At 42.8% G+C, this 21567-nt stretch overlaps 1 protein-coding gene across 6 annotated transcripts in view; it reads right to left on the bottom strand.

The window, feature by feature from the left end:
* Positions 1–17104, bottom strand: part of Btbd7 (BTB domain containing 7) — a 71380-nt gene extending 54276 nt beyond the window's left edge. For 2 of the 6 annotated variants that reach the window (XM_005068377.4, XM_021226185.2), the window contains exon 1: positions 17033–17104. The gene's annotated coding sequence lies outside the window, so the exon portion shown is untranslated. Of the gene's footprint in view, positions 1–5998; positions 6861–16127; positions 16387–16468; positions 16492–17032 lie in introns of those variants that run through there. The other 4 variants (XM_021226186.2, XM_021226184.2, XM_021226182.2 and 1 more) reach the window with 4 other exon arrangements.
* Between the last annotated feature and the right edge of the window lie 4463 nt (positions 17105–21567).

The following is a 21567-nucleotide window of genomic DNA, read 5'->3' as shown; positions in this document are numbered from 1 at the left end:
ACTTTTTTTTTTAGACAGGGTCTGTCTATGTAGCCCTTGGCAGTCCTGGAATTCTTTATGTAGACCAGGCTGGCCTCAAACTCATAGAGATCCACCAGTCTCTGTCTCCGTAGTGCTGGGATTAAAGGCATGAGCCATTATGCCCGGTTCTCACTGAACCTGGACTTCACCTGCTCAGTGAAGTTAGTTGGCTGGTGAGCAAACCTCAGTGATTTTCCTGTCTCCACCTCTCCAGAGATGTAATTGCAAGCACCTAGTTGTTTATGTGGGTGCTGAGGATCTGAATTCAGGTCCTCATGCTTGCTTGGTTGAGCCATCTCTCGCCCTTGTTTATTTTGTCATTGAGTAGCTCTGGCTGGCATCCAGCTTGCCACCGTCTATCTGTCTCTGTCTCCTGAGTGCTGGAATTTTAAGTGTATGCCCACATGCCCAGCTTTCTCTCCAGTTTTAATAATTAAACTTACAGAATTAAACTATTGAGTGATTATATATTAAACTTTGTTTCATACCTTAGTTCTACCAAAAAAAGAGGCATTTAATGTTTATGACCTGTTTAAAGCTCTGAACACAGCTATTAAAAATGTCACAATTCTTGCTGGGTGTTGGTGGCACACACCTTTAATCCCAGCACTAGGGAAGCAGAGGCAGGTGGATCGCTGTGAGTTCGAGGCCATCCTGGTCTACAAAGAGAGTGCCAGGATAGGCTCCAAAGCTACACAGAGAAACCCTGTCTCGAAAAACAAAATAAAACAAAACACAATAACAACAACAAAACGAAACAAAAAGTCACGATTCTTTTGAAGCCAGACATATTAAGATCACCTTTACTTTTTTTTTTCCTTTTTTAAAGAAAGCAGCATTGCCAGGTGTGGTAATCCTAGTACTTTAATCCCAGTTATTTCAAAGGTAGAGGCCAGCCTGGTCTACAGAGTGAGTTCCAGGATAGCCAGGGCTACATAGAGAAATTCTGTTTCAAACAAACAAACTCAGGTTGTGTCAATATTTGTCATCCTATCTCAAAATGATGTTAACACTCTGGGGTTACAAATTATAAGACTGCATTTGTTAAATTGCTCAAAATCATGTATAAGAGTAGAAAGAAAAGTAGGAAGAGAGAGGGGGATGTAGCTCAGTTAGTTGGTGGAGAGCTTGAATGAAGGCCTGGGTTTAACTCCCACACTGCATAAACTAACTGTGGTGGCACATGCCTGAAATTTCAGCACTTGGGTGGTAGAGGCAGGAGGACTAGGTGTTCAAGGTCATCCTCGACTACAAAATGGCTTTGGGGCCAGCCTAGTCTACACAAGACCCTGCCTCAAAGAAAAAGAGGAACAGAAGGAAGGAGGGGAGGGAAGGTAGTTGTTTTTTCCTTGTCCACTTTCTACTGAGCAAAACGGTAGCCCAAAACTTTATTCATGCATGTTAAAGTTATGTATCCCTCCCTACTTTTGAGACTGGTTCTCACTACGTTTCTCAGGCTGATCTCAAACCCTTGAGCTCAAGGATGTGCCTTCTACTCCTAACGTGTAGAATAACATGAATGTGCTACCACACATAGACTTAAAAGAACCTTATTAAGCTCATAAGGGCTTTAAAAAACATACCCTATTCTAATTCAAAACAGATGCCAGTTCCCTGGTGATATTTTTCTTACTACATTAAATTTTTTATTTTATTTATTTTTTTTGCTTGGTGGTGGCACACTCCTTTAATCCCAGCACTCAGGAGGAGGATCTTTGTGAGTTAAAGGCTTAAAGGCCAGCCTGGTCTACAGAGCAAGTTCCAGGACAGCCAAGACTACACAGAGGAGACCCTATCTCAAAAAAAAAAAAAAAAAAAAGGAATTTTTAAAAGAATATAAATGTACATAACATCCCACTTATCTGTTCGACATTCTTGTAAGTGTAATTTTAAGATATTTTTCAAGCCAGAGGATAAGGGAAATGAATGCAGAAATATGAGGTGAATCTGGTTCTTAGAATTTTGGCTCTTCTTATTTTAATTTGGGGGAGTGGGTGGTATTTTAATTTCTGGCTGACTTCTCCTAAAATGAAACTATATACTCTTAGTGTTCTTGATTTTTTTTTAGTTATGAAATATTTCTCAAATTAATTATCTGATACAATGTGCATGGTCTGTAATTTGTTATCTCTTAAAATTATTACTATTGTTTTTTTGAGACAGGGTCTCACTACGTAGCCTTGGCTGGACTGCAGCCTGCTATATAGACCAGGTTGGCCTCCAACTCACAGAGGCTGACCAGCCTTTGCCTCCTTAGTACTGGGACTAAAGATGTATGTCATCACATTGAGCTAAGATTACTTAAAAAAAAATCTTCAAAGAGTCACTTAGGCAAGAGTTTGAAGACAACCCAGGCTACCCAGTGACAAAAAAAAGTCATGAACAATGTAGAGGAAGAATGCTAGCAAAGTTTTATAAGTAATTTTTTAAACTTAAAAAAATATATAATCAGCCGGGTGTTGGTGGCGCACGCCTTTAATCCCAGCACTTGGGAGGCAGAGGCAGGCAGATCTCTGTGAGTTCCAGGCCAGCCTGGTATACAAAGTGAGTTCTAGGACAGCCTCCAAAGCCACAGAGAAACCCTGTCTCAAAAAACCAAAAAAAAAAAAAAAAAAAAAAAATATATATATATATATATATATATATATATATATATATATAAATAAATAAATCTGGGTGGTGGTAGCATATACCTTTAATCCCAGCACTCAGGAAGTAGAGGCAGGAGGATCTCTGTGAGTTTAAGGTCAACCTAGTCTATAGAGCTAGTTCCAGGACAGCCAGGACTACACAGAGAAACACTATCTCAAAAAACAACTATGGAGAAGAGGGTGTCAGATCCTCTGGAACCAGGGTTAAAGGCAATTATTAGCTGCCACATGGATGGGTGCTGGGAACTGAGCCTGATCCTCTTGATGAGTAGACAGGTAATGCCCTAACTACTGAATCATCTCTCCAGCCCCCTCTATATTTTATTTTTTTGAGTCAAAGACTCACTGAACTCTGAGTTTGCTATTTTGGCTAGATTGGCTGGCTAAAAAACCTCCAGGAACTACCTGTTTCCTTAAGATGCCTGCCATCATACCTGGCTTTTATTAGGTTTTGGAACTTAAACTAGGGTCTTCACACTAATGCAGCAAGCACTTTATCCTTGAAGCAACTTCTCCAGCCCCAGATCATTCTTAATAGGGTTAGAAAATTCAAACCAGCAGGGCATACTAGGACATGGCTGTAATCATGGCATTTGGGAAGTAGAGGCAGGAGAATCAGGAGTTTCAGGTCAGCCAGGGATACAATGAAACACTAACTCAAAGGGGGGGGGCACAACTTCAAAACAATGAATCTTTAAAAGAGATATACAATTATATTACTGGGAATAACTTATTTGATTTATAAAAATTAAAACTCATTAAATCTTAACCTTGAAAACTATCATGCATTCAGATGTACACTGAAATGTAAAACTAGTGTGTGACTACTGCAAGCTATTCCAAGGTTTAACGAAGTGTTTCTGTCTACTATTAAGAGCTTGAAAGTGCCAATGCATTCTGCCAGTCAAGATAACTTTAAAGGCTATTTAAACGGATCATAACATCAGAGTATTTCTGCTCAATGTCCTCTTCTCCATCTCAGAATCAGAATCGTCCCCTATTCAATTATGATAATAATCTGTTGTTTAAAACTGATTGCAAATATACAGAAGAATATATAACCCAATTCTTCTTTTCCTAGGATTTGAACACAATTATTATTTTGAGACAGGATCTTCCTATGTAGAGTTCAGGCTGCCCTCAGACTTGTGATCTTCTGATCTCTATGCTGGGATTAAGTCATGTGACCCCATGCCTGGTATAAATTAAACATTTTTAAGTAGGGTATCTTACAGACAATTCTATAATAACTAATTCATTTCAAAATATATCAGAATTGAAGAAACATAGCCACATATGAAACTATACTTTGCCTTTTAAAAATCTACAGAGCTACACTCTGTATATGCCATAATGTACTTAATCACATCCATATGGAATGAGCCAACTCTTCATTATAAAGAGGGCAGCAATCCTTGTACATGTCTTTGACACTCTAAGATAGCTCACAGATTTTAAAAAGACTAAGTTGTAGCTGGAGTTTCTTGTTCCACCAGGTTCAGCTGCCCTTCTCAGGCCCAAATAAGAACATGGACACTGTATTATTACTGGGCTAGCTGGAGCTAAATTTAAAAAAGAGACTGCTGAACCTTGCCAAGTCAGGGTAACACAGTCTTTCAATTGCCCTGCTTCTCAGATGACTGTCTGATACTTTAGGCCTTAGTCAAAGATGGTCGACCCGACATTGCTGTGAGACCTTGGGTGAGTGTCCAGATCGCCTACTGTTTTTCTTCGCTTTGCACCTTTGGAAGTTGCACACTCACACGTCCTGACTACCTTAGTAATGTTATTTTCCTTCTCAGATCTTTGGTGAGGTTGAAGATTAGACAGTCATAGCTATATCCTCTCTTATCTTCTTAGATACAAATTCTAGGTACAAGACTTAGACTTTCCAGATTAGGGCTGCTATCGGAGTAATCTTTGTCATGCCATTACCCTGAAACTGGACATATAGTATGTTGTCTATTGCTCAATGTTGCTCTTGCTGGTTGTAGGTTTTAATTTGTGTATGTTTTTACCTTTCCTTTCCCTGGAATATACTTGGCATTTGTTATCATTGTATATAGTTTTTGTGCCAGGCTTAAAACCTTCTTCAGACTAAAAGGGGATTTGTAGTAGCATCTCACCCTGCCAGTGAATGTGTTAGTGGCCACAACCCTTTGGGTGTGGCTTCAGGTGCAGACATGACTGGTAGGAAGAGAAGCGCCAGGTGGGCTATCTCTCTCTAGGGTCAGGAATCTAGTTGGAAGGGCAGAGACTGCATCTTCCAGAGCAGGAATGCAGTGGCGGTTCTATACTATTACCTGTTGTTCCTCAATAAAACACCCATCTATCATTTATCTTGGGTCGGGTCCAGTGAACTCATTAATACTCCGCCTTCACATCCCTCTCCTCTATTGCCAGCAAGCACACAGACTTCAGCTGCAGTGCTTCTCCCTCTGTAAGGGATATACTGTCTAAGTCCTCAGCAGGCTAAGTCCCCAAAGGATTAGAACTGCATCTTACTTCATTAACTATATATGCCAAGGAGTTTCAAGAATGCCTGGCTGGTAATGAATGCTTAGAATACTTAGAAGTGGAGACTAAGCCGGGCGTTGGTGGCGCACGCCTTTAATCCCAGCACTCGGGAGGCAGAGGAAGGCGGATCTCTGTGAGTTCGAGGCCGGGCTAGACTGATAGCCTCCAAAACAATACAGAGAAACCCTGTCTCGTAAAAACCAGAAAGAATACAATTGTCAGTTTTTTAAATTTTCTTCACTTTTCCTTCCTCTTATATTTACTAATTCCTTTTGTCTCCCTTTGATAACTATGTAAATATCAGCTATGCAGCTGGTACGTGTACAAGCCACATAGCCAGGTAACTGGGGGAAGGGGGGGAGACCAGTTTCACATACAAAAAATGATACCACACAGGGTACAAGTGAACACAGAGAGAAAGACTATGACATGGAGTTAAAGGAAGGTGATTAGACTTTTTCTGACTGTCCCTTGCTAGAATCTAAACACCAAGAAATACAGATAAGGGTATTTCAACACAGAGGTCAGCTTATGAATAAGTATCAGGCTTATACACCACCAATTGCTGGAGCAAAAGATTTAGTATTTTTTAAGATTTCCCCCCAAACTACTCTGAAATAACTTTTCAAGTTCTGACCAAACTACCACAAATGCCTAACCCCATTCTGACCCCAGTTCTTTCTAGTTTTCCTATTAAAAAACAAACAAAAACAAAACAAAAATTGCCTATAAAGAATTTAGCAGGCTTGCACTGAAAAATGCTAATAAAGGACCTTTAGAACCTCTAAACCTTAGAGATCATTCCTTACCCCTCTTCTGGGTCTTCATGGGTCCTGGACAGAAGCAATAGGATCTTGTGGGAGACCAGAAGTAGTATTCTCTACATGATGAGAGGAGTGAACATTTGTATCTTTGTAGAGATAGCAGTGCCAAAATTCAGATCTCCTAAGCAGCAGATATCCTGGCTTGAAAGAAGACAACTGAGAAGCACTGGTCTTTTGGAGAAGAGAGAAACCGAGAGTGTGAGTTCAGATATACCTGCAATTCTTATGTATGTAATGGATGAGGCCCTTCCAAAGATGCTAGAACACGGAATGTTATGACAAAGGGGTGACTTCAGCATAAACCTTATATGTTATTTCCTGCTGGAATTTCATGTCGTAAGCTGACAAAGCCACAAGAGACTGAAAAGTAATTTTGAATAACATATATATGCTGAGTTCTATGATGTATCTCCTAGTAACTCTCCCACCTCTGTGCTCTTAGGACCTCTTCCTACTTTAACACCAGTAACTATACTTTGAATGTAAATGAAAACACGTCAATATACTTCTAGCTTTTTATTTGACCCAAATAGTGTCAACAAGTCTCAAGTGCTCTTGTCCAGGCTGTGGGGTGAAAGTAAATTTAAGGGATACAAAGAGAACAGTGGGTAGCTCAGTTATAGTGTAGTAATTATAGCGATATGATTTCCTAGTTTTCACAATTTTGCAGTAAGAGGAAATGTATTATTTTTCTTTTCAGTAGCAAATGAAAGTAGAGAGAATAACTTGGGGCAGTAAGGCATCCTGAGAACCAAGATGTGTAAACAACCGGAATGTCCATCAACAGATAAATGACAAAGAAAATGTAGTAAATATGTAAAGACGAATACTCTTTGACCTTAAAGAAGGAACCATTTGGCAACATGGATGAATCTTGAAGGTATTATGCTAATAGTCATATAGAGAGAAATATTGCATAAACTCACTTACATGAGATAGGGATCTAGGCTTGGTCTAGGTTTACTAGCTAAATTCACAGAATCACAATGGAACAGTGGCTATCAGTTATGGGACTGGAAGGAATGAGATTTATAACCATCAAGAATAAAGTTTTGCCTCCAAAGCCACAGAGAAACCCTGTCTCGAAAAAAAACAAAAAACAAAAAAAAAAAGAATAAAGTTTTAGATAACCAAGAAAACTAAGCTCAGATAACCTAAGTCAAAGCATCATGTACTTAAAAAACTTAAGATGACAGATCTCATATTGTTACTAAATTAAAATGTAATTTAAAAAAACAAATATGGTGGGGCTGGAGGGATAGCTCAGTGGCTAAAAATGTGCACTACTCTTGTCAAGGACTGGAGTTTGGTTACAGAACCCATGCATGTCAGGTGGCTCACAACCACCTGTACCAGCTCCACGAGAGCTGATGTCTCTGGCCTCCAAAGGCACCTACTTGCATGTGCACATACCCATACACAGATATAATTAAAAACAAATCTTTAAAATAGAAATGTGAGTGATAATATATAAGCACCAGTAAGGAGGTGAGGCGGAAGAAGAAATGACGATGCCACTGTCCTTTGAGGTAAAGCTGGTGAGACAAAAATGTAATACAGAAGAAAACCAGAGGAATGTAGTGTCATAGAATTTAAGGGAGGAAAACTGCACTGAAGTGAAAACCTGGAAGGCTTTTATTCTGATTCTATGTTTCAAGAGCAAGAAGGCACAGGGAAGCAATGCAGTCTCGGAGGGAATGTGTGAGAGGGAGGAGCAGCTATTAAAGATGGTGCCTCTGGATACTTAGTACTATCTGGGGGAAAAGGCACTATGCCATCCACTGGGGAGAGACACTAAGTATTTTAAAGTAAAAGTCCCTACAACAAAGAATTGTCTGGTCAAAAATGAAGAGGCTGGTAAGATGGCTCAGTGGGTAAAAATGCTTGCTGCCAAGGCTGATAACCCAAGTTCTATCCCCAAGACTCACATGGTAGAAGGCAAAAACCAACTCTGAAAGCTGCCTTCCAATCTCCACAGGTACACCATGGCATGTGTGTACCTATGCCCCCAAAACAAAGTGATAAAAGGTGACTAAAAGTATGTCAAAGGGGGCAAGATTCAGAAACCTACAGACCAGTGTAAGGGATTCAGAAGAGAAAACAAAATAGCAGAGTACTTGATAAAGTGAAGCCACACTGGGGGAGGAAGACTTTTCTAGGCCTCTATGGTGACATGATGGAGAATTACGACAAGACATTGAAAGTAATTTTAAGGCTGTATTTGGAAAGTTAACTGAGGTATGGCATCTCAACTTCTCCAAGAAATACAAGAGCTTGTGTGCTTGTTTGATACAGATAAAGGGCTTAACCTATGGAATACTGTCAAGGTTTAAAATATTTGGGATAGAGATGAAGTTCAGTGATACTGTTTCCCTAGTGTCATACAAGGCTTCTGTTTGATCCCCAGCACCACACGCACGCACGCACGCACACACACACACACACACACACACACACACACACACACACACACACACTGTCCCTCGCCTAAAGGGGGCAGTCCCAGTAGCCTGGACTGACCAGCTCAGCTACCATCCAGGCCCATATCCTGGGCCTTGGATTGGCCCACCCTAACATCTATGACCTGCTGGAGTGCATGAAGGGGCTGGTCCTGCTGAATGATACCCACAGGCTGTGACTTAAAAATAACACACACAACACACCTTACATTTCCTTTAAACTTGCTTACACAACACTAATATAGTCAGCATGTTATTTTATCATATCAGGTCACTTGCTGGATATCTATTATGAACAGACAATACACTGCATTCTTTATACCTTAATTTAAAGTCAGACATACCAAGTGAGTGGTTACAATATGCTATGATATGGATGGGAGAAAGGTCTAAAGTGCCAACAGAGTTGGTAACTACTGGTAGAGGTAACATAACTAGATCTTGAGAATAAGAGCACTATATCAACCAGAACACTTTGTAATTCCAAACAGTTGGTTTAAACAAGGAATTTGTGGCTGAAGAGATGGCTCAATGGTTAAGAGCACTTACATGCTGCTTTTCCAGGAAGAACCCACAGTACCCACATGGTGGCTAACCAACTCCAGTCCCAGAGGATTCAACAACAGGTAGTCAAAACACCCAGATAAACATGTACATACACAAGTAATTTATTTGTCATGAGAAATGCTAAAGTAGGTAAGGCCCAGTATATGATATGACTAAATGATGCCGCCAAGGACTCAAGATTCCTTCTACCTCTGATCTGGTATCTTTAGGGGATATTTTATCCCCTGTGGTTACAGGGGCCTCATGTTCTCTTGGTCTAGAACAGGAAGGGAAAGAACCATTTTTCCCAGAAATAGTCTGTCTCCTTCAGTTCAACCTGACCGGGATGGGTAACTGTTCATAAGGGGATGCAATGAGCTGACTGGCTTAGACTAATCAAAGCCTAACCCTGGAGTTGGTGATGAGTCATCTCTAAGTGTACTATATTTATGAATAAAAGCATAGTTGTCAGGAAAGGACATAGATGATGGGCAGCTAACAGAGTTGATAACCAAGAATAAGGAAACTCCAAGTATTTGTATAAACACATGAAAACCACAGACAGAAGCACAGAGGAAATAAGAAACAGCTTGGTTCAGCTGGAGTAATGGGAAATATAAGATCAGACACATCCTGCACTCTTTTTTTGAGTTTTGACCTTAATCCCACAAGACAAGATGAAGTTAACAGATTTCTTTTTTAAGTAGAAAGATACAATTAGGTTTTCCAGGAGTATGTCTGTGGCAGTATCGTCAAGAATAGCCAATGGCTGGAGAGATGGCTCAGTGATTAAATGCCTGTAGGTGGCTCTCAACCACCTGTAACTCCAGCAGGATCTGATACCATTAGTGTCAGTACCTGTACTCGTGTGCATGAATCTCCACAGACACACATACATATAATTAAAAATGTATTTTTAAAAATAGCCAGAGATAGGAAAGAGTAGGAAAAAAAGAGAAAGTGACACAGCCTTGGCTAGAATCTATTCAACAACAGTTCAGACTGGTCAGGGGAAGAATGAAAAAACAACAGGACAGGATTTAAAACCACACAAGTGGAAAACCTAGGCCAGACAACTGTCTAATTTTCTTTTGTTTGTTTGCTATGTTTTTTTTTTTCAGTCAGGATCTTGATATATATATATTGTTGGCAAGGAACTTACTATGTAGATCAGGGCTAGCTTGGAAGTTTTATAGGTATCTGCCTACCTCTGCCTCCTGAGTGCTGGGACTACAGGTGTATGCCACCATATCTAGCTCTACTTTTTAAAATTACATGTGTATGTGTACTCCTGCACTTTAGTACATACTGGGATCAAAGAACAGCTTGTGGGAATCAGTTCTCTTCTTCCACCTGAGGATCCATCCCAGGGATCCTCATCAAACTCAAGACATCAGGCTTAGCAGCAAGTTTTTTACCTGATAAGCTATCTTGCTGGCACCTATTTCTTTTACAACAAGAGAGAAAATTAACATTCAAACAGATTAGGCAACTTACTTGAGATCATAAAGTGATAAAAGTCTGCTATAGTGGTGTGCATTTATAGTCTCAGCTATTGGGGAGGCTGAAACAGGAAGATCACTTGTGCCATGAGCTCAAGAGCAGCCTGGGTACCAGTGTAATGCCATCAAAAGCAAATCAAAATCATAAAGACTATCAACAGCTGTCAACTGTAAACAGGTTTGGTGCCCGAAGTGTTTTATTATAGTACAAACACACATGAAAATGGTTTTTAAAGTTTCACAAATAAGCTTGACAGTGGTTTGCATCATAATCCTAGCATTTGGGAGGCTGAGGCAGGGGTTAGTTAGAGGCCTTTACTAGTTAGAGGCCAGCTGGGCTACACAATGAGTTCCAGGACAGCATGGGGTACACAGCAAGACCCTGGTTCAAAACAAAAATAGCCATGCAAATAAACCCAATATTGCCATATCATTCTGTCAAAGACACATTTACAAGGATAGAAACTCTTGCAGAACCCACATTAAAAAAAAAGATACCAGCTAAAATAATCTAGAATAGAAGACTATCTCACATAATAAATGCTGCACACAAGAAACTTATGGTAACATTATTCTCAGTGGGCTCTGTGTGTGTGTGTGTGTGTGTGTGTGTGTGTGTGTGTGAGAGAGAGAGAGAGAGAGAGAGAGAGAGAGAGAGAGAGAGAGAGAGAGAGAGAGACTGAAAACGTTCCAACAATCTAAGTAGTAGGTCCATTTCTACCACTTCTAGTCAACACAAGTACTAAGAAATCTAGCTGAGCACTAAGACAAAGAATAAATAAAAAGCATTCAAACTGGAAAAAAAATGTTAAAAGCATGAGTTTATTTGTAATTCCAGCACTTGCCAGGCTAGAGACAAGTGATCAGGAGTTCAGGGCCAGTCTGGGCTACATGAGACCCTAATAGAAAGAAGGGGAAGGGGGTGTTGAGACCCGAATAGAAAGAAGGGGGAGGGGGGAGGGAGAGAGGAAGAAGGGAAGGAAGAACAATGCTGAAAGCAAATGAAAGATTTAACCTTGTTAAAATGTTAAGACTAAGCTGGGGGTGGTGGCACATGCCTTTAATCCCAGCACTCAGGAGGTAGAGGCAGGAGAATCTGAGTTTGAAGCCAGCCTGGTCTATAGAGTGAATTCCAGGATAGCTAGAACTACAGAGAAACTGTCTAGTCTAGAACCGCGCCCCCACAAAAAGTTAAGACTGATGACCTAAGTTTGACAGCCAGAACCCACATAGTGGGAAGGAAAGACCCAATTTCCACAAGTTGCCCTCTGACTTCCACAGGTGCACAAGGGCACCAACACACACGTGCACTCACAGTCTTATACACACAATCACACACATACAATAAGTGCAAAAAGTTAATGCCTAAAGCAATTTACATATTTAATAGGACAAAATCCCAATAGTTTTTATTAGAAAAATCCATTCTAAAATTTCTGTAGTATCTCAAGGGATCCCACTGCAAAACAATCATAAAAAAAACAATGCAGAGGATCATATTTGTTTATTTTAAATCTTAACTACAAAGCAGATATTAAAACGGCCTGGAACCGACATAAACAGACCAAAGAGAGCCCCAAATCAAAACCTAGCACTTATGCTTCAATGGCCATCCTATCTTCTTCAATCCCTCAATCTTTCCCTTCTCCTCTTTCTCCTGTCCTTGTACACACCAGGCACACTTTCTACAATTAAACTACACTCGAATGATTTTCACTAAGGTGCCAAGGCCATTGAACTGGGAAACGGGACAGCTATACTTTAAAAAGATAAATAGAATATCTACAACTATAAAACTCTTAACAGAAGACAAAAGAAGAAAACCTTCATGACACTGGATTTGGCAACAATTTCCATATATGACACCAAAAGAAAATCTAGATAAACAGGGTTTCCTCATAGTTAAAAACTTTTTGATAGACTACAGATGTAGCATAGTAGTGGCAGAAGACCAGTGGGTTTATCTCCCAACACCACAGGCAAAAAAGGTTTTTTAAGGTTTTTGCTGGGTGTGGTGGTACACATCTGCAATTCCATGGCTTGGGAAGCACAGAAAGACGGGTCATTAGTTCAAGGGCCAACCTGGTTACATAGCAAGACCTGGTTTCAAAAAACCAATAAATAGCTGGGCGTTGGTGGCGCACACCTTTAATCCCAGCACTTGGGAGGCAGAGGCAGGCGGATCTCTGTGAGTTCGAGGCCAGCCTGGTCTACAGAGCTAGTTCCAGGACAGCCTCCAAAACAATGCAGAGAAACCCTGTCTCGGAAAAATAAATAAATAAATAAATAAATAAGCATTTTTTCATAGATTAATAGAAAACATTTACTTTCTACTGTAGGTATCAAGCCGGACCTGAGTTTAAATTCAATCTCCGCCACACCACCAACTATAAGATGAAAGGAGAGAACCAACTCCTGCTAATTTATTCTTTGACCGTCACACACATCCTGTGGAATGTGCAAAGCATGCTGGCACCCACACAAGTGGCAAGAACATACAAAACAATGTAATTTTACAAAATATCTGATGAGATCAATATTCAGAAAACCAAAGAACTCCTACAACTCAACAAACAGAACTTGATTTAAGAAACAGGTAAAGAAGCTGAGCATGGTAGTCTATGTCTGTAACTCCAGTACTAGGAAAGCTAAGTGTTCTGATGCTAGCCTGGGTTTCAAGATCTCTTTCAAAAAACCTAAAAGGGCAGATGAGGCGAAAAAATGCAGTTAAGAAGAAGGAAAGATATTCAATACTATTAAGTAAATGCAAATTAAAAAAAAAAGGTAAATGTGGCCGGGCGGTGGTGGCGCACTCCTTTAATCCCAGCACTTGGGAGGCAGAGCAGAGGCAGGCAGATCTCTGTGAGTTCGAGGCCAGGCTGGTCCGACAGCCTCCAAAACAATACAGAGAAACCCTGTCTTGTAAAAACAAAAACAAAAAAACAAACAAGTAAATGCAATTTAAAACACAATGATAACACATCACACTCTTTAGAATGGCTTAGTATAAAAGTAGAAGAAACTCAAAACACACACACACACACACTCTTTGTGCATTACTGGTGGAAATGTAAACTTTCTTCAGCTTGATAAACTAAAGAACACGTTATTTTTTTATGTTCATCACATCAGTGTTATACATAGTGGTCAAAAGATGGAAGCAACTCAGGTGTCCAAGGACAGATGAATAAACAAAATGTAGTATATACTTAGAATGAGTAGTTCAGCTTCAAAAAAGAAGGAAATTCTGACACTGTACAAATAAATGGACCATTAAGTCAGTCACAAAAAGACACATACTGTATGATTCTATGAGTACATTCTTACCTAGTCAAAGTCATAGACACAGAGTTAAGGAATGGATCTCAGTGACTGAGGTTAACCATGTTAGTGTTTAAAGAGTACAGACTTTCAGTTTAGGAAGATCAAAGATGAGGGTTGGTGTGTAATGTTATAGCAGAAACTAAACTTAGCATGCTGGGAGCCTTGAGTTCAATTCTTAGTACTAGGGGAAAAAAGAATCTGTTAATTGGGCCATCAGTACCATTCATCAGATAAAGGTGCCTGATGCACAAGCCAGTGTACCTGAATTCTACCCACATAGTATGAGAGAACTAACTCCCACAATAGTCCACTGACTTTCACCTGTGATCTTTGGCTATGTATACACAGTAAAAATATATAAAATCTAGTAAAAAGAACTTTTTTTTTTAAAATGCTGGAGATATGGCTCAGTGGTTAGGAGCATGTGTTATTCTTCCAAAGGACCTGAATTTGATTCCTAACATCTATATCAGGTGGGATCAGAAGCCTCTAGCTTCCACAAACACCTGCACTTACAAGCACACAAACACACAAATTAAAAGAAAAAACCAACACACACACACACACACATTCTGTAGATGGCAATGGTAATGACTGTACAACAATGTAAATGTGTACACAACTGTACAATTATCCTAAGATGGTAAATTTTATTACATATATTTTACCACAGTGTCTATATACACAGATACCTGCTAGGTAACCCTTCTTACTGACTTTACCCTACCCAGCTCAGCAGTAGAACATCCTTGGGTTTGATTTCTAGCACTACAGAAAAAAACTTTTGAGATACACTTTGCTGGGTATGGTGGCACACATCTGTAATCTGAGCATTTGGGAGGTAGAGGAACAATTCTAGTTTAGGTTCTCAATCTGAGTCAGATAATGCAACAGCTAGCTACTGTCTTCTTGGCTCATTTTATTCTTGCCTTCTTTTAATTCAATTTGTGGATGACAGCTTATAACAAACAATATCTTTAAAGGTTATAACTTGTATAAAAGAAAACTCCAAATTGCAACTTGGCACTAAAATCCTTCCACAGAGATAACCTTCTGGCTGTCTAACGCTTGCTATTGAAAACATCTTCCCAAGAAACTCTACTGTCTGCTCATTTGTCTCCCTCCATTCCCTTCCCTAGTGCCAATCTCCAACTTACACACTTGCTTTTTTCTCACAAAGTAACTGCTGCAAGCTCTCTGTAAATATAAACTCTCACTGGTCAGCTGAAGTTCCAAGTGTCCCAGGAAGTTATTTAAACTCCTAAGGCCCTGCTAGAACTTCCTCTACCCTGAACTCCCACAGCATTCTTTGTATAGTAGAGCTCACTAGATTGGCCTCTAGACTCATGTTAGTGCATCTTTTTCCAATAAGAACCTCTAGGCAAGGTCTATTATATATTACATTTCTTCACTTCCTCCCCCAGCTCTGGAATAATTCAAACACAAAGCAGACCTTCAATAATCACTTGAGTAATCTGAGCTCAGTGACTAAACATGAAAACAGAACCACTTGATTCTATTATATTTCTGAAAGTTGACCATGACACACCATAAATAAAATTCTGTAGCTCCACAAAAGGAGAGAAAGAAACTAGGCAGTATAACCTGGAAAATCGCTGTATTTTAAATCCTAAAGTTAGAGTCGGATATAAAGAACTTCTTGAGATGCTCATCATGCTGGGACACAAAACACTTTAGTTAGGTTTTACAGAACAAAATATTGACCTGTGGGCTTTACTGAACTCATGAGCCAGGTTATAATCTGATGAAAACTTAGTCATGGGCCTAAGAAAACCGCAAATGATACGTCACTCAATTTTTAACAAACATGGTGTGTGGCCTCTTTAGCAGCTATTTTGAGGTAGCTGCCAGGTTCAGAGAAAGTGCTCCTTTTTGCTTTAACTTCGTTGTGCAAAGGTCTAGAGACTGGGACGCACAGTGGCGGAGAACAATCAATCCATCAAGAGTAGGCAGTGCAGGCGTGCGTAAAGGGACGGTACGCAGAAGCCCGGGTCCCAGCTGACGTCTCCCCTTCCCTAGCTAAGACCCATGGCAGCTCACCTTTTAGACTCCATTTCCCCCATTTTATAACACACCAAATCTCTAAAGGTTCTCCCGACTCCAAAATTCCAAGACAAGTCTAATCACAGCTGCTGCTAAGGACGTACGGCTCATGTAACTTCAAGTCTTCCGCACTCACAGTGTGAGCAATCTTTTACAAGAAACGGATGTCACCCAGAGACAAAAGATACCGTTTGCTGGAATAGCTAATGAACGACAAACCTGCCCCCTTGCTCCTTTCAGAAAGGTGTCTTAGCCGAGGAAACAGGGCGCTCGCTGGCCAAGAGAGCCAAGGCTGCTCTGTAAATCAGGCCTACTCCAGAGTACTTAGCATGCGTGCTGGCATGTGCAGAGGCGCTGTGCTCGCTCAAAGCAGAGACAACACTCCTCGGAGTTTCTCCTGAGACGGTGAGAAAGTTCTCACCCTGGAGTGGGAGAGTGAGGGTGAGTGCGTGCAAGGGAGTAAACAGCAGAGCAGAAGAGGAGGCACGCCCTTCGCCAAGTACTCCGGGGAGCTCAGCCTCCGCTCCTCCACCAAACGCTAGTATTGTCTCTCCACCTACCTGTCAAAGCTCCACGCCGGTTTCTTTCCTTCCGTAGTCCCCCACCCCGGACCATTTCCCTTCGCCCGCAGGGAGTGGCCCGCCCCAGGCCTGCTCCTCCCCCCCAAGCTCCGGCCTTCGGGCCTCCCGCCCACCCGCGGCCCCGCACCCCGGGAACCAGGCGTCCGCGCCGGCAGCGGGTTCCCCGGTTCAGGGTGCGGCGGGTCCCGCCCCTCGAAGCTCTCCCTGTGCAGGGAGCCCGTCCGGGCGGCCACCAGGGCGGGGGTGGGGTAGGTGGCTGGGTGGGAGGGGCGTCCTATCGCCCCGAGCGCCGCGCCACGGCCTCGGCCCCGGTCGGCGGCGCCCAGTCCGGCCCGCCCCTCAGGGCGCTGGGACCGGCCCGTCCCGCGCCGGCGCGCTGGGCCCTAGACGGCAGGCCGGCCAGCGCCTCGGCAACCCCCGCTGCGGCCGGGCCTCCGCCAGGGCGCCGCCACGCCCAGCCACGGCCCCCTCCCTAGCCGGACGTCCCGCACCGCGCCGGGCAGCGAGACGGAGCCTCAGCCTCAGTCACCGAGGGACACTCACCCCGGAGGCTCCTCCCGCCGCGGCTGCTGCTGGGACCGCTGCCGTCGCCTCCGCCGCCCCCAGCGCCGCCGCCCGCACTGGCGCCAGCCCCCGCGGCCATCCTCTTCTAGCCGCCGCCGCCCTCCCCTCTCCTGTCAGTGGCTTAGGCTCCAGGACTGCTCCAGGTTCCCCCTGTCGCCATTTTGACTCCGACAGGGAGCAGGAGGGGCTCGCTCCGGCGCGGCCCTGGCGCGCTTGCGCCGCTCTGCGGAGCCGGACGGCCCCGCCCGGCCCCGCTGTCGGCACGCCCCGGTCACGTGCCCCGACGTCGGCGCGCCGGGTTAGGGGAGGAGGGGCACGCTGAGAAGCGCGTTCCCCGAGGCTCAGGCCAAGAGGCGAGTGCGCGCGCATTCTTCTGCCCGAGTCGGCCCGAGGCGGCTGCGAAGGTGCGCTGGGTACTTGTTGCGGCACCCTGCATGTAACCTGGCATCGTAGCGGATTATTCGTTGGATCTGAATGGGATAGCCATCGTTACGCACAGGAAAGCCAGTCCCACTGATTCATTTCCTTTCTGCGGCCGCCATCCATCGGATGTTGGCAAAAAGAACTGCGATCCGGAGGAAAACTCCTTTCTGGCCGACTTTGCGTTTCGGTCGCTTCTTTGTGCCAAGAATTTCTTAAAACATTTTGTCCTCTTGGTGCTTTCATAAGTAGCACCTTGCTAGTTACCCAGTAGGCGAGAAAAAAAGACTGAAAAGTTTCAACAACAAAGAAGTAGGCTGATGAGGCTCACAGTGCCCCCATAGGAGAGCCAGATCTCTTCCGGCAACAGCCTTTGATTATGATTCTGCCAGAATTCCAGCGATGCAGTCACAAAGCCGAATTTGTGACTACATTTAGGGAGTGTCCTACAGTTTTCAAAACACAGTTAAATAATGGTTTCTGTCTGAACGCCAAAACCGCCTTTTGAGGTAGTTAGGACAGGCGTTATTATCACTGTTTTACAGCTAAGGAAGCGGGCAAGCCAAGACTAGAATCTAGGCTGTGTCCTCCAGGGGTATGCTTTTTCCGTCTTTCCCATGTCTTTCCGAAACAAGTTCTCTGTCACACTTCTTTTTGATGGTGTTAGATTTATTTTTATGTGTATGCATGTTTTGCTTGCGTGCATCTGCCCAACGTTGCCTGCCTGCCGACTCTGGAGTTATGGGTGGTCACGGAGCCACTGCCCGGTGCTAGGAATCCAGCACAGGTCCTCTGCAGGCAGCAAGGGCTCTAAATCACTGATCCATTTTTCTGGCCCATTTGCGGTTCTTTTGAAAGCATCTCTTGAGTAGAAGCACCTTCCCTTAGTTATTGAATACATGGACTCGGTTTAATCCATTTCACTTTTTTTATTTAAATTAGAAGCAAGCCTTTTTCACATGTCAAATCCCAGCTTCCTCTTCCCTCCTCCCCCTCCCTCCCCACCAGGCCACCCCCAGTGCCCCACCCAACCATTTCACTTCTTAGTTCCAGAATAGTCTTTGAAATATATAAGCCAGGCGATGGTGGCACATGTCTTTTATCCCAGCACACGAGAGACAGAGGCAGGCTGAACTCTGTGAGTTCGAGGCCAGCCAGGTCTACAGAACGAGTTCCAGGACAGCTAGGACTGTTACACAGAGAAACCCTGTGTGGGGAAGGGGTGGGTGGGGGCGTAACCAGCCCTTAGCACTCACCTTACCTTTACTACTTTCTCTCTCTCTCTCTCTCTCTCTCTCTCTCTCTCTCTATATATATATATATATATATATATGTATATATATGTACATATATATATGTTTCTTTTTTGAGGGATGTTTATATTGAGACATATATGTAGCTCAAGCTAAACTTTGGCTTGCTGAGATTGACCTTGAACTCCTAGTCTTTCTAGTTCTCTATAGAGCGTTGAGATTACAAGGATTATTTCATCAGATCCAGCAATCCACTTTCCTTGATGAGTTACTTCTTTCAGCTGATGAAATGCAATACTTGTACTATATGGCTCATGATGGTAAAGGTATAGTTGATGGAACATGGTCCAGTACATGCACCCTTACTCAGGGTTTTGGGAGATGGATTTGAAACTTGTTCTGGAGTTTCCATGTGCTTAACTCTCTATAAATAAACACCATGTTTGTTTTGTTGTTCCAGACAGGGTTTCTTTTTTTTTTTTTTTTTTTTTTTTTTTGAGACAGGGTTTCTCTGTATTTTTTTGGAAGCTGTCCTGGAACTCGCTTTGCAGACCAGGCTGGCCTTGAACTCACAGAGATCTGCCTGCTTCTGCCTCCCGAGTGCTGAGATTAAAGGCATGCACCACCAACTCCTGGCTCCAGACAGGGTTTCTGTATGTAGCTTTGACTGTCCAGGAACTCTCTAGACCAGACTAACATATAACTCACAGAGATCTACCTGCCTCTGCCTCCCCAGTGCTGGGATAAACATAGTGTTTTGCAAGTCATTTTTTTTTCTGTGATTGGCATACTGTGTACAGGGAAAAATGGGCACAGTTTAGGTAAGAATGTCAAGCTTAGCCGGGTGTTGGTGGCACACACCTTTAATCTCAGCACTGGGAAGGCAGAGGCAGGCAGATCTCTGTGAGTTCGAGGCCAGCCTAGTCTATAGATCGAATTCCAGGACAGCATCCAAAACAATACAGAGAAACCCTGTGTTGAAAAAACAACAACAACAACAACAAAAATCAAGCTTCAAAGGATAAAAACAATGAAATTTTGTCATGGGTTTGATTTTCTGGTTTTCTTTCTGTTTTGTGATAAAAAAAAAGATATCAGTCCTTTGATATATGTTTTGTTTTGTTAAATACATGGTGTGTGTGTGTGTGTGTGTGTGTGTGTGTGTGTGTGTGTGTGTGTGCAGGTTGGAGGACAAACTCAGGAGTCAGTCTTCACTTTTCACTTTGAGACAAAGTCTCTCTTTTTATTTTTGTCCAGCTGGCCTCGGAGCTTTGTCCCGTCTCTGCTCCCATCTCACTATGGTATCACTGAGACTGCAGATGAAGACACTGTGTGCAGTCTTGGGTAGGTTCTGGAGATATGAATTCAGATCCTCACAGTAGAATGGTGAACACGTTACCCACTGAACTCTGTCTTCCTAGCCCCTGTTTGTTTGTTTGTTTGTTTGTTTTTGTTTTTGTTTTTTCGAGACAGGGTTTCTCTGTGGCTTTGGAGGTTGTCCTGGAACTCGCTCTGTAGACCAGGCTGGCCTCGAACTCACAGAGATCTGCCTGCCTCTGCCTCCCGAGTGCTGGGATTAAAGGCGTGCGCCACCAACGCCCGGCTCCTAGCCCCTGTTTTTAAAAGATATTTTGATCTTTATTGTTTTAGAGATTTGTTATAGGACATAAATTGTTTTGTCAACTTCTAGCAGCAGAATTTTTATTTGAATATTTTCCTGAAAAATTTTGGAAATTAAATATATTCTGTTTTCCTTGTGTTTATTCATTAACACCTTTCTTTCAAAAAGGAGCTCTTCCTGGATTCATTAGTTTACCTTTTCCTCTTGTACCCTCTATGTTGTCTCTATTCCAAGCCTTGAAGATCTGGAGATTATAGCAGAGACTGTAACTATTGTTCAAAAAAAGATTCTGGTTGTATCATTTTTCTTCCCCTTTGTGGGCGCTGCCTGTAAGGTGGCTGCCATCTCCTCTGAGACATTATGGCTGCCCCAGATGTGGGGACAACAGACCTTGGGCAGAGACCCACTTCCCCATCAGCCTGGGAGTAGGCAGCTGTAAAAAAATGTTTACTAAAAACAATACAATGCCCAGGGCAATAAGTTCCTGAAAAGGGCTGGCCCACGGGACCTGACCTCGACCTTTTCCAAGGACCAACCTCCTCTTCTGACACACCCAAGTCAATCTCTGGTGTCAGAGCAGAACCAGCCAGGGGTAAGGCAGGGAGCAGAAGCTTTTCTGGAGGGAAGCCTTTCTTGGGAATTTTTCTTGAGCCTTTTTGGGGCCTGCTTAAAGTTTTCTTTACATCGTTGACTGGTCTTTGTGTTGTCAATCCTCGACACCCTCCGCACATTCTCAGACACAGGCTGCTCAGTGGATGTGGCACCCAGATCTCTGATAAAGCCTGAGATCATCAAAAAGAGGTTCACCCAGTTGACCAATCTGTCAATGTCAAGGGCAACTGTCAGGAACTCAGAGGTATTGACAACAGGTTGTGTGACAATTCAAAAGCCAGACCCTGATGCTCAGCACTGGCTATGGGACAACAATAAGACTGGGTACATGTTGCTTCCTGGAAGTTTCTGATTCACATCATCAAGGAGCTGGAAGACTGTCTGATGTGCTGCAAATTTCACTGTGCTCAGATCACCCAAAGCATGTCCTTCAGGAACTCAAAAGCAGTGGGGAAAAGCAGCCCAGCTGAGCATCAGGTCTGTGCAGCAACAATGGATAAAAAGTGGTTTTGTTTGTTTGTTTTAGAGTTATTTATTATGTACACAGTGTTCTGTCGCAAGTGTCCCTGCAGGCCAGGAGAGGGCATCAGAGTTCATTACAGATGGCT

This window comes from Mesocricetus auratus, unplaced genomic scaffold (genome assembly GCF_017639785.1).
Source record: "Mesocricetus auratus isolate SY011 unplaced genomic scaffold, BCM_Maur_2.0 Super-Scaffold_15014, whole genome shotgun sequence".
Taxonomy (NCBI): domain Eukaryota; kingdom Metazoa; phylum Chordata; class Mammalia; order Rodentia; family Cricetidae; genus Mesocricetus; species Mesocricetus auratus.
The sequence above is the reverse complement of the archived record's forward strand: the minus strand, read 5'-3'. Positions and strand labels throughout refer to the sequence as shown.